We start from the raw sequence: 13,160 nt of genomic DNA on the forward strand, positions 1-13,160 counted from the left end.
GACAAATTTGAACCCAGGACCTCCTGTCTCTAGGCCTGACTCTCAATACACTGACCCACCCAGCTGCCCCCCAAGTTTATTTTTAAAAGAACAAGAAGGTTCAAGAGGTGAACTCCAAGGCCCTTTCCAACTTTCAACCTTTTTACCTTTGCTAGACTTACTTGACTTACTTGCTCCATCCTCAAAAAGTTATCTCCCTTCTTTGAATCAGTTTCCTCATCAATGAAATGAGGAGGTTGTCCTAGATGACATCAACAGTCTCCATTCTAAATCCTATGAGAAACTTCTAGTTGCTATTCCTTGGGCAAATCCCTTAACCTAAGCCTTGGTTTTCTCGTTTATAAAATGAGGATAATGATTCTCGTACCTCCTACCTCATGAACCTTCTATTTTAAAAATTGAGAGGAGTGATCTGTAAGGCTTAATCTCTGCTACATCACTGGCACGAGAAGTCTCTCCATCTGGACAGACCACAATTCCTCCAGGGACTTCCCATCCTCCCTGTCTTCCCTCATCGTTCCTCCATATTGGGTCTGCTCAATGCTTACTCTGTCCTGGAGGTCAGTGGAGTTCTTTTCTCTTCCTTTCACTCCATGGCCAGCCATCTTCTCTTCCAGTCTCCCAACTGCCTCCTGGTTACTTTTGGTCACTGTTGGGAGATTGGCATAGAAGCATGTTCAGGGGCTTCTCCATGGGCTTACTGTGCTCATCACAAAAGCTCGGTATGGACGGATTCAGTAAGTCCAGGCACCACCTTTGGGATAAGGAGAAGAGTGGTTTGGTTACAGAAAACTGGAGAAATCCAGGGTCAGGAAGTCAAAAAACGGGGCAATAGAAGCATCTGCCCTTGTGATCTAGCACAGGGATGAAAAAGTATGGAGTACTAGACAGAATGCAAGACTGGAAAGTCTTGGATTCAAATCCTACCTCTGATATTTACTGGCTGTGTGGCCTTGGATAAGTCATTTAAACTCTTTGTGCCTCAGATACTTCGTCTATAAAAGGGGAAAATATTATGTGTGTCTTATGAGGCTCAAATGGGATAGTGTAGGTAAAGAGAATGATATGCAAACTTTAAAGCATCAAACAAATGGCTGCCATTATTATGAGAACTAGACTTCTTTCTTATTGACTTTAGTCCCAGGAAAATGGCAAGAAGTGGAAGTGAATGAGGACGTTTCCTGTAGAAGAGAAAAATCAAAAGCATCATAGGGGTAATATCTGACCCCCAAACAATGATTCACTAAGTATAACAGCATGCAGAGAGCAATAGATTTGAAGCTGGACATCAGTTCAGATCCCACCTTTGATGCTAGTTATGTGACAACAGGCAAGGGACTTCCTCTCCCTAAGCCTCAGCCTGCTCATCTGCAAAAAGGAAACATAGAGCATGGACTAGAGGGCACTGGACTAGAAGTCAGGAAGACCTGGGTTCAAAACTTGCCTCTAACATGTACTAGCTTTGTGGCATTGAGCATATCCTTTCACACATAACAGCCTCAATTATCTCATTTAGAAATGTCAGGGGGCAGCTGGATGGTTCAGTAGACTGAAAGCCAGGCCCAGAGATGGGAGGTCCTGGGTTCAAATCTGGCCTCAGACACTTCCCAGCTGTATGACCCTGGGCAAGTCACTTAACCCCCATTGCCTAGCCCTTACCACTCTTCTGCCTTGGAACCAATACACAGTATTGGGTTTAAAATTTTAAAAAAAGAAATGTCTGAGATAGGATTTTTTTAAACCCTTATCTTCCATCTTGCACTCAATATGGTGCCACCATCTCCAGACCCCCTTATAACTTCTACCCGTCACCCACTGTTTATAATGAAAACCATCAATCTCATTCACTCTAAAATGTTTAAGACTTACGGTAGGCACCGTGTGTTTGTTCCTGGGATGAATTGCTTTTGGGAGGACCTTATTAATCCAAAGGAATAAATCTCTAATGGCAGGTCCTCAAAATATACCGACAGGCTCGTGATGGTGGGAATGGTAGAGGCAGTAGGAGATGGTGATAAAATAAAAGTCATTAATTATTTTTAAATACTCTTTAAAGTTGGAAAAGCATACCTTTATGGCATTCCTATGAGGTGGATGATGTAAATATTATCACTAACAGCCACTATATGATAGATGAATAAACTGAGGTTCAGAGAGGGAAATGAGTTGCCCAAAGTGACTTACTTAACCAGTAAATGTCAGAGGTGAGATTTGAACCCTTCCTAGTTCTAATGGAAAGGATGTAGGATTGGAAACATTAGACTCTAAGCTCTTTAAGAGTTAAGACTGTTTGGGCATTTCTCTGTCCCCTCAGAATAGCGCAGTGTTTGACGCAAAGTAGGCACTTAGTCAATTATTGTTGTTATTGTTGATGAGGGCAATTAACTGGTGTAGTGCATAGAGTGCCAGGCCTGGAATCAGGAAGACTCATCTCCCTGAGTTCAATCAAGCCTCAAACACTAGTTGTGTGACTCTGGGCAAGCCACTAAATCCTGTTTGCCTCAGTTTCCCCATCTATAAAACAAGTTAGAGAAGGAAATGGCAAACCACTCCAGTATCTTAGCCAAGAAAACCTCTAAAAAGGGGTGCAGTTGGACACCACTGAAAAACAGCTGAACAATGACATTGTTGATGATGATGATGATAATGGAGACAATGGACTCAGAGATCTTGGATTCGGATGCTGGCACTTCTTGCGTGACCTTGGGCAAGTCACTTAAAATCCAAGACCTTTGGTTTCCTGGTCTGCAAAGCAAGAAGAAAGACCTCTTCTAGCTCTCCATCTACTGCCTCTCCTGTGTATTGTTCCCAGATCCTTTCAGTAAAGCCACCAACATGTCTTTCTACTCCAAGGGCCAAGACCGACCTCACACACGTAGCCCCCTGCTGGCCCCCACAAGGACCCCTAAGAAGTCTCACCAGGCATCCCTTCATGGGGTGTGCCTAATGGAAATTGGTTAATGTTGCCAAAATGCTTTTAAGAGTCAAATTGCTACATAACAGCACTAGTAACCATCCTAATGATACTCTGTACTTAATAACATGCTCGAGTCAGCGACAATAACAATTATGCCATGTTGTACTTGGCCCACAAAGGGCTTTGCTCTGATCCTGCCACATAACCACTGCTTTGGGGGACTCCTGGGTTTTCTTTGTCTGTCTGAGGGAATCTCCAAAAGGATTTTCCCAAGGACTGTTTTCCAGGCACGAGATAGTCAGGAGGGCCACAAAGGGATTTGGGTTCAAATTGGCCTCTTGTTTGCATGTTGCAGCAATCTCTCTGCCAGATTCCAAACTAAAATGTCATGCAGGTTCTCCTGAGAGGCCAGTGAGGTACAGGGACAGGAAGGCAGGGAATCGACCTCCACCAGAATCTCTCCAATCATTCCTCCCATTTATATACCTTACACAGACCTAGAGAGACCTTAGTGCCTGCCAATTCTCAGAGCCCCTCATAAATACTGACCATCAGGATTGTGTCAGAGATGGTATCTTCAGCACATCTGCAAACCTGAAAGATGGAGTGGTGTAGGGACCACCAAGCCAAGAAGTCCTGTGTTCCAGTCCAGCTGTGTGAACCTGGCCAAATCAGCTAACCTGTCAATTAACGCCATGAGACAATGCCACACGTGATTTCCTCATATGGAGCTCCTTAAATTGTTAGTAACAGTGGTAATAATAATAACAACTAATAGTATATAACTAATAATAGTATAACTAATAGTACTAGTAGCAGTAGCAACAGTAATAGTAGTAGTAGAAGAAGAAATAGCAGTAGAAGTAGTAATAGTAGTAGTAATGGTGGTAGTAGCAACAATAATAGTAATAATAGTAGTAGTAGTGGTAGTACTAGTAGAAATAGTAGCAGAAGTAGTAATAATAGTAGTAGAAGTAACAGCAGTAGTAACAATAATAGTACTTAAAGTAGTAGTAACAGTAATAGTAGAAGCATTAGCAGTAATAATAATAATAGTAGTAGTAGTAGAAATGGTAATAGAAGTAGTAATAGTAGTAGTTGCAGTAGTAGTAATAATAGTAGTGATAGTTTAGTAAAAATAATAGCAGAAGTAGTAATAATAGTAGTAGAAGTAGCAGCAGTAGTAACAATAATAGTACTAGTAGTAGTAGTAGCAGTAGTAAAAATAATAGTAATAGTAGTAGCATTAGTAGCAATAGGAGTAGGAGTAGGAGTAATAATAATAGTAATAGTAGTAGAGAACTGAGTAGTAGTAGCAGTAGTAACAATAATAGTACTAATAGTAGCAGTAATAGTAGTAGTAATATTAGCAGTAATAATAATAGTAGTAGTAGAAATGATAATAGAAATAGTAATAGTAGTAGTAGTGATAGTAGTAGTTGCAGTAATAGTAGTAGTAATAGTAGTTGCAGTAGTAGTAATAATAGTAGTAGAAGTAGCAGTTAGTAAAAATAATAGTAATAGTAGTAGCAGTAATAGTAGTAGTAGCATTAGCAATAGGAGTGGGAGTAGGAGTAACAATAATAATTATCATAGTAGAGAACTGAGTAGTAGTAGCAGTAGTAACAATAATAGTAGTAGTAGTGGTAGTGGTAATAGTGGTAGTGGTAATGGTAGTAGTAGCAGCAGCAGCTAGTGCTTTAAGAGTTATGAAATATACAATATTAATATACAAATATTATCTCATTTCATCCTCACCATAGTCCTGGGAGACAAATACTATTATATTATATTATGTCCTCATTTTACAGATGAGAAAACTGAGGCACGTGGAGGTAAAGTGACTTGCCCAGGATGACACAACTTGTTAGGTGTCTGAGGCAGGATCAGAGCTCAAATCTACCCAAGCTCTAGCCACTGAGCCACCTAGCAGCCAATGGAACAAGAGTTCCAGCATCCAGCCTTGCCTTTGGTTTTTGTTTTTTCTTTGTTTGTTTTTTTACCACCATAAGGCAGCCTGCTCAGACTGCAGGAGGGAGGTTTTTCACAGGCTCATCTCCTCCAGCCGCTTGCTCCATCTCTCCTCAGCTCATTGCTCCCCATTATCCAGGGTGGTAAGAGCTACTGAGCTCCAGTTCGATTTTTATTTAGACAATTCATTTTGCCAATACTTTCTCTAACCATTGAATTTTTGCTTAAAGTGTCTCTTCATCCTCTGGAGTGGGTCAGATGACAGGAATAAAAGATTTCTGGAAAGGATTCTGCAGTGAGCACAGACTAGCCTAGGATCATGGGAGTTAGAGCTGGAAGGAACCTTAGATATTATTTAGTAATGACTCCCTCCACCTTATCTTACAGTTGAGAGAACTGAGGCATAGAGAGGGAAAGGGGTTTGCTCTTAGAGGCAGATTCAGGATTCAAATTCATCTTCTGGACCTCCAGATCCTCTGATCTCACAATCCCATCAGCTCCCAAGCCAGGGACTGTGGGGAGAGAGTGACATTTGTACATACAACCTGTCTCAATGCCCCAAATCATCCAATCCCATCCCCAGTTAGCTGATCTGGCAAGAATCTTAGCCAGGAGGAATTGCTCCCCCTAGAAAGCTCATCATTTTACAGTTGAAGAAACTGTAAGAAGAGAAGATCAGTGACTTGCCCAAAGTCACAAAGGTAGTAAAGAGCAAAGCTGAGATTCAAACTCAAATCCTGTGATTCCAAGTTCAATCCTTTGTCCCTGCTCCACCCATATCACACTTGCAGCTCTAACATCCATGATCTTCCAAAGTGGGGCCGACTCTTGGACTAAACTATCTATCTAAAACCATAGTAAGCCAGAGGAACCTCCTTTCCATCACACTCAACAAAATGGTCCTCCAGATCTTGCTGGAAGATCTCTAATAAGTGGGGAACCCACTATGGCTGGAAATCATCCTACTTTTGTCAAGAAAATCTTCCATTTTTTGCCCTTTGTTTTGCATTTTGGTTTAGGCAATACAATTCTGACGTACTGATTATCCCAGTTTCTCCATAGAATCCTAAGGAGCACAGGTTTGGAGCTGGAAGGGATCTCAGAAGTCATTGCATCAATTCTCATTTTACAGATGAGGGAAGAGGGCCAGAGCAATTCAATGACTTACCAAAGGTCACACAGCTTGTAAGCATTTGAAAGAGGGACTCAAACCTGGGTCTTCCTGCCTGTGTCCAATACTCCATCTCCTGCATTAACTGAGTTGATTTAAAGAATCTCATTAATAATGGCCTTTTAGTCATTCGACACATGGCTGTTGGAGAACTCTGGGTCTCCTGTATATACTCTATTATACCGCTCTTCTCACAGAGGTGATTATGGCTAATTCTCATTATAATTAATATTGATCATAATGATGATAAATTATTGCTTCCTTTGTAGGTACATTTAAAAGGAATCCCCTGGAACGTAAATAGAAGATGGATTTGGCCCAAGGGTAATTAGTATTTAAATAGCTCTTCATCCTCAGAACTTGTCCTGTGTTAGCTCTCTCAGCCTTACACCAGAACTAAAATGGGCCTTGGGGAAAATGAGGTGAATACAGTCTGTCCCATACCCTCCTTTCCAGTTCCTGGCATCTGTTGGCCCTGAACCAGAGGCCTGGGTCTGAACTGGGACAGATTCCAAAGAGGAGACAGAGATTCATTTCAAGGGATCAGAGGAGGCCGGCAGAAGCAGAGAGGCCAATTTCACATTTGGACCATTCTAGGATTTTGTTCATACTATCATTCCTGAGGACCAGCTTTGTATACTGTGTGTGCTCATGTTGTTTTTGCTGTTGTTGTTTAGTCATTTTAGTCATGTCTAACTCTTTGTGACCCCATTTGGGGTTTTCTTGGCAAAGATACTGGAGTGGTTGGCCATTTCCTTCTCCAACTTATTTTATAGATGAGGAAACTGAGGCAAACAGGGTTAGAAGGCTTACCCGGGATCACCCAGCTAGTAAGTGTCTGAGGTCAGATTTGAACTCAAGATGAGTCCTCCTGACTCCAGCCCTGGCACTCTCTCCACTGTATCTTCTAGCTGCCAAGTATTCAATATCTACACATAAAACCAATGTACCAAGAATGATGAAGGTGAGCATGTGTCCTGACCAGAGGAGAGAAATCTCATCCATACCCTTGTCGAAAACATGATGAAGATCTGATCTGGATGAATCCTAAAAGAGATCAATCCACCAAGAGGCAGGGAATGTCTCCCCTCACTCATTAGAGCCCACAAATCGAGAGGCTGTTGCTGACCCAGTGGGCAAATCACTCCAATATGGTACCCAATCAAAAGGATATGTGATGGTCAATTTCGAACATTATTCCCTGGTTACAAAAATCATTTTCTTTTCCTCCTGATAGTGACCAAATAAAAAAAAAAATAATAAATAAATATGGAATAAAAAGGATAAGTGATGGTCAATTTCAAACATTATTCCCTGGTTATAAAAATCATTTTCTATTCCTCCCGAAATTGACCAAATAAAAAAATAATAAATAAATAGAGGGGGGGAAAGGATACGTGATGGTCAACAATAACAAAACATGTCTTCTCTCCAGGGACCAGGGCAGAAGGCCAACCAGAAGGGGCCCAAATGTGGTATTATTCTCATTGCCTCGATCCCATTTGTTACTAACAGAAACTGGGGAGATTGGTTGATAGTGAGGGAAGAGGAAAAAGAAGGAATGGAGGAAAAGAGTGAACGGAAAGAGCATTGAATCTGGAGTCAAAGACCTTGGTGGAGCAAATCTGGTCTCTGTGGCTCTGATCTAACCTATTTGGATCCCTGTAAGGAAGCTGGGCTAGACAGTCTTTGGTATCCTTTACAGATCTCAATGTAGCAGCTAGATCTAGAGCTCAGGTTTTGTGGGCAACACTTTGGAGATCCCAGAGTACCAAGAAGACAGTTAGGAGAGGAAGGAAGAAGGGAAAGGAAGAGAGAGGGGGCCCCGAGAAAGAGAAGAGAACCTGGGAACTCGGAGGAAGAGCTCACATTTAGGTATCTCTTTAGAGTTGGCCAAGTGCTTTACATCAATGCTTGCTTTTGATCTTCACAAGTCTGTGAAGTGAATGCTAGCAGCATGATTATTCCCATTTCCCAAAGAGGTGACAGAGGCTTAGAAAGGATCAGAGATTCATCACTGGAAGGGATCTCTCAAGTCCAATCAATGCAGCCCTTTCAATTTGAAGGCTCGAGAATTAAGTGACCTGCTTCAGATATAACGGCTAGTACGTGTGAGAGGCAAAATGGAAGCCCAGGCTTCCTGACTCAAGTGCAGCACTGAATCTGTTGCTCCACACACTAAAGACTATTTGGGATTACGCACAATTTTACCTGGTGCTAAACCTGCTGAGGTCCTAAAAGCAATGAGACAAGTGTAGAGGCTAAATATGGAGCTCCCAATCCTGCTCTCAGAGGGGCTTCCATTCTAAAGGGGAAACAAGTGACTCCTGAACCTTCTTCAGTGGCAGGAAGACAGGGAGGTGAACAGTTCATCCAGCAATCTCCCTTTGATCCATTTTCCCAACTTTGGATAATCTGAACATCTCTGGATTTGAGCAGATGGGGCGCGGGCATCAGAATCCATTGTCCTGTTGGAACTCAAGAGGGAAAGAGGGGAACAAATGACGAGGGCAGGCACATGGTGGAGGGGCATTACTCTTCATTCTGCAACATGACATAATGATGTAAAATATGTCTGTCTGGGGCAGGATATTGAATGAATTCAGTTGTAAGGATAAGGCCTAGAGAGCTCGCTTCCTAGGACATCAGCTCCAAGAAACAGAGTCCCCAGGACCCGAGAAAAATGCCAAAGCTAGAAGGAGCCAGGCAGGGTAAGATGGGGAAGAGCTGATCCACAGTGTTACCACACGGTGAAGGAGACATGAGGCAACTTGTCATTTGCTAGTTTCTTGTTTTAACAAGTTATCCTTGCTAACTAGGACCCAAATTTAGTTGGTTTTCCACTGCTAGAAGAACACTAGGACTATCAATGCTCTCTTAATGCTGAGACTCTGGGACAAAGCCCAGGTTGCTCTGCCCTAATTCCAAATCCGTGCCCATCGGTTGATGTGACAGAACTCTAAAATAAAGAAGTCAACGGCCAGCAATGCCTGGGGTCCTGCAGGGCAGATATTACCAAGAGGGGAAAGGCCAGGATTTGGGCTTCAATCCTAGTGTTGCTACCTGTGTGACCTTTTGGCCAATCATTTTCTCACTTTGGACATCAATTTTCTCCTCAATAAAATGAGGACATTGAACTAGTTGGCCTCTAAAATCCCTTCCAGCTCTAGAGCCATAATCTTCTTTGTGACCTTGTATATATGTCTTAAACTTTCTAGGCCTCAGTTTCCTCATCTGCCAAAATGAGGGGGTAGACCTAGAGGAGCCTTGAGGCCCCTTCCCACTCTAAATCCTGTGCGTTTGATCAACCATAACCGACTGCCTCATCCCTCTCCCTCTTGTAGGCTCCTATGTTAGCACCTATCCTCCTGTGGCTTCTCAGGCAGGGGCCATCTCACTGTTGGGCCACCCATTGTTCTGTAGTTTTGCTTTCAGCAGTTTGGAAGGCAGAGGGACAAAGGCAGGGCATGGGCAGGGAGGCTGGACCAGGCTGATCCACTAGTATGGTCTCCCTGCCCTTATTTGTTGGGGCGGACCATGCCTCCCACCCCTCTGGTTCACCCACTAGAGAAACTGACCTAAATCCGACACGATCCTCAGTGACTCTGCGAATGGGCTTCTCCTTGACCTGGAGCTGGCTTCCTTTTGTCAGCTGCCTGGGAATCCACGTGGAGTGGAGCCGGAGCTAAAATCCACTTTGGTCTGGCTCAGGAGCTGGTGCTCCACCTTCCTCCAGCTTGCCCACGTTCACATTTCCATAGTGACCAGAGCTAGCCTTGGAATTTGCGCTTTCCAAGACCTTGGCAGGGTTCCCAGGGCACAGGTTTCCATTGCTCTCTGGTGACTTTCTTGGCTCTGCATTAATAGTAAGACTGAAAAAACCCCATTTGGCACCCTTTCCCCAAAGGTTCAGCCTGGCCCCTCACCTCATTCTTCCCTCCCACCCCCATAGAGGCACATGTTACTCCCTTCTAATAGAATGGGGTATAGTTGAAGGCAGAGATTCCTTCATTTTATCTTTTTAAGTCATGTTTTGCTTGTAGTTGACACTAGGTAACCCAGTGGATAGAGTGCTGGATCTGGAGTCAGGAAGACCTGAGTTCAAATTCATCCTCAGATGCACACTAGCTGTATGACTAGGGACAAATCACTTAATGTCTGCCTATTTTCATTTTCATTTTTAAGTTCACTTTAATTTCCTCCCCTGTAAAATGAGGATAATAATAGCCCTTAATTCTTGGGAGTCTTGTAAGGCAAAAAAGAGAAAACCTTAGAGAAGTCCTGTCTAAATCTTAAAAGACTGTGCGAATGTGAGTCTTGTTCCAGTAGTTACTTCGGAGATATTTGTTTAGCTGAACTGAATGGAACGAAACGGGCACCATCCCAAATCCTGCCACTCCTGCCATAGACATCATCAGGCCCTCTCATTTGACTGAGACATAATAGATTTTAGTGCCCCATTAGGAGTGAAGAATGGGATGAAATTCAGAGGGATAGGAAGAGATCTGTGCGAAGCAACAACACCGAGTGAAGAGAACAGAATCAGGGGGAAACTAAGAGACGAACGTGGCGATAATGGGAGTAGAAACGACTCAGAAAGAACTTAGCACTCGGTTCTAAGCAGTGACAAACATGCTCAAAAATAATAATCATAACTGGGGATGGTAAGAGTTCTCTTGGCAGAGAGATGATGGGAGAAGGGAACCTGCATTTATTAAGCACCTACTACAACCCGGCCCCATGCTAAGCACTTTGCAAATACCATCTCACTTGATTCTAGCTGATAAAGTCAGCCAGGGGTTCTGGGTCATTTTTTGACTCATGGGTCCCTTTGGCAATCAGATGAACCCTTGGGCTCCTTCTCAGAAGAATGTTTCTATGCGAATAAAAGAAAGATGCATGTGATTTCAAAGGAAACCAATTAAATTGAAATGCAGGAATCTGTTTTTTTTTTCTTTGTGAATTAAAAAAGTGCACAGACTCTGAAGTAGGAACCCCTGATCTAGAGGTACAGAGCCATAAATATACGTAAAAATATTTTTAAATTATCTTCCATCTTAGAATTAATACAGTTTATTGATTCTAAGGCAGAAGAGTGGTAAGGACTAGGCAATGGGGGTTCAGTAGCTTGCCCAGTCATACAACTAGGAAATGTCTGGGGTCATATTCAAACCCAGGACCTCCTGTCTCTGGGCTTGGCTCCCACTGAGCCTCCTAGGTAGCTGCCCCAAAAAGGTATTCTTGGACTTGGTGAATGTGTTGCTTTATTTTGCTTGAGTGTAAGAGTGTGTGTGTGTGTGTGTGTGTGTGTGTGTGTAAGACATCTATCTACCTTTCAAAACTATGAACTTCTTAAATAAGATAGAAAACCATTTGGGCTCTCGCCACAAAACTTGCAAGAATGAGGGCTATAATGGGCTCATTTCCTTTTTTGACAGGAATTCCAGTCTAGCAGATCAAAAAATTACCTGAATTTCAGCAAAGGATTTGATCAAACCTCCTGTAATTTACTTGTGAAGGAGATGGAGAAATGCAGACTGGCTGATAATAGTTAAATGGATTCCAAATTGATTCAGTGGCCACACCTATAGCGAGACAATGGCTTGGGAAATAGAGATGTTGGGAGAAGAGTTGATAAAGAGAAACACTGGGGTCAAAAGATCAGAGATTTGTAACTGAAAGGGACCTTTGGGGCTACCTAGTCCAACTCATCCTAAGCATGAGGAACCTGAGTTAGCCGTACAGGGTCAGAGAGCTAGTAAGCCTAAGAGACCAAGTTTGAACTTAGATCTTCCTGGCTCCAAGTCCAATAGGCTCCCCCAAAATGCCACGTGGCCTCTAATTAAAGGATTGGATTTCTGATTGTGGAATACATTTAATTTGATTCTGTTTATGTTAGAACTTGGCAAGAATGTGCCAAAAGACAATTGAAGGCAGTCAAGTACATAGTATAGCCATTAAATGTTTTGCCTGGAGCACCCAACGATTGAGCCTTCCTGGCAGAAATGCAGCGGTCAAACAGCAGTGAGTCACAAAGGAAAAAGAAAAAGACTGAAGAGCTCCCTCCAAACAAAAATGGAGGAGAAAAAGAAGTCTACCAGGAGCAGGAAAAGACGGCTTCTATTTCTATCTCAGCTGGATGGGGACCCAAAGTGGCTGGAGGAGCACGTCTATGTTGCCTGGGTCATGCAGAATGAAACATCCCTTGAAAGAATGGAGGATTTCAAGAGGCAGTAAGAGATTCTTAGCAGTGTGAAGCAGTTAAAAGGCACAAAAATCCACCAACTTCTGGAGAAGTCTCTCCCACCATTTCCATTGCAGAAAGGTAAAACCTTGGCATCCATTTTCCCTTCATCAACTGCCAGCTGTGGAAGAACTTTGAAGGTTTGTGCTGGCGCATAGGAAGTATTCAGTAAGAATTGCTAAATTAAATTGAATTATTGAGCACCATATGTGAAGAATACCCAATTCTCACTGACCAGATGTTATTTCCCAGAAGTTCAATTTGATTCAATCAAATCCAATCCAAGGAAGATTTATTATGTACCTACTGTGTGCCAAGTTTCAGGTTTTCAGTCATGTCTGACTCTTCCTGATCCCATTTGAAGTTTTCTTGGCAAAGATACCAGAGTGGTTTGCCATTTCCTTCTCCAGCTCATTTTACAGATGATAAAACTGAGGCAACAAGGTGAAGTGACTTGGTCAGGGTCACACAGCTGATAAGCATCTGAGGCCAGATTTGAACTCAGGAAGATGAGTCTTGCTGACTCCAGGCCCAGAACTCTATCCACTGCACCATCTATGTGCCTGTGTATGCCAGATACGGGGGGTACAAACACAAGCATTTCTATATGTGAAAGACAGGAAAAGATGCCTGCATTTAAAAGCATGAGTTGGCCATGTGTATAGCTTGCGTGTTTTTAAGTAAACAGAAATCTTAAGTAGCTGTGACCAAATGGTTCTTCTCAGTCCTTTTATAGGAAGAAAAGGTCTACAAAGCTATCCAGAGTATTAGCAGTTCTTTAGTCAACTAGACACCATTTGGAGAACATCAGAATGAACTCTTTGCCTCTTCTCCCCTCCAGGGAGCTTCTGAAACTA

General features: G+C 42.7%; 1 long non-coding RNA gene across 1 annotated transcript in view; it reads right to left on the minus strand.

The window, feature by feature from the left end:
• The window catches only part of LOC103100096 (uncharacterized), a 47,459-nt gene that overhangs the window by 2,300 nt on the left and 31,999 nt on the right, over positions 1-13,160 (minus strand). Inside the window, exon 2 of the long non-coding RNA XR_008912501.1 lies at positions 549-754. This is a non-coding gene — a long non-coding RNA (uncharacterized LOC103100096). The remainder of the gene's footprint in view (positions 1-548; positions 755-13,160) is intronic.

The sequence above is a fragment of the Monodelphis domestica genome, chromosome 5 (assembly GCF_027887165.1).
Source record: "Monodelphis domestica isolate mMonDom1 chromosome 5, mMonDom1.pri, whole genome shotgun sequence".
Taxonomy (NCBI): domain Eukaryota; kingdom Metazoa; phylum Chordata; class Mammalia; order Didelphimorphia; family Didelphidae; genus Monodelphis; species Monodelphis domestica.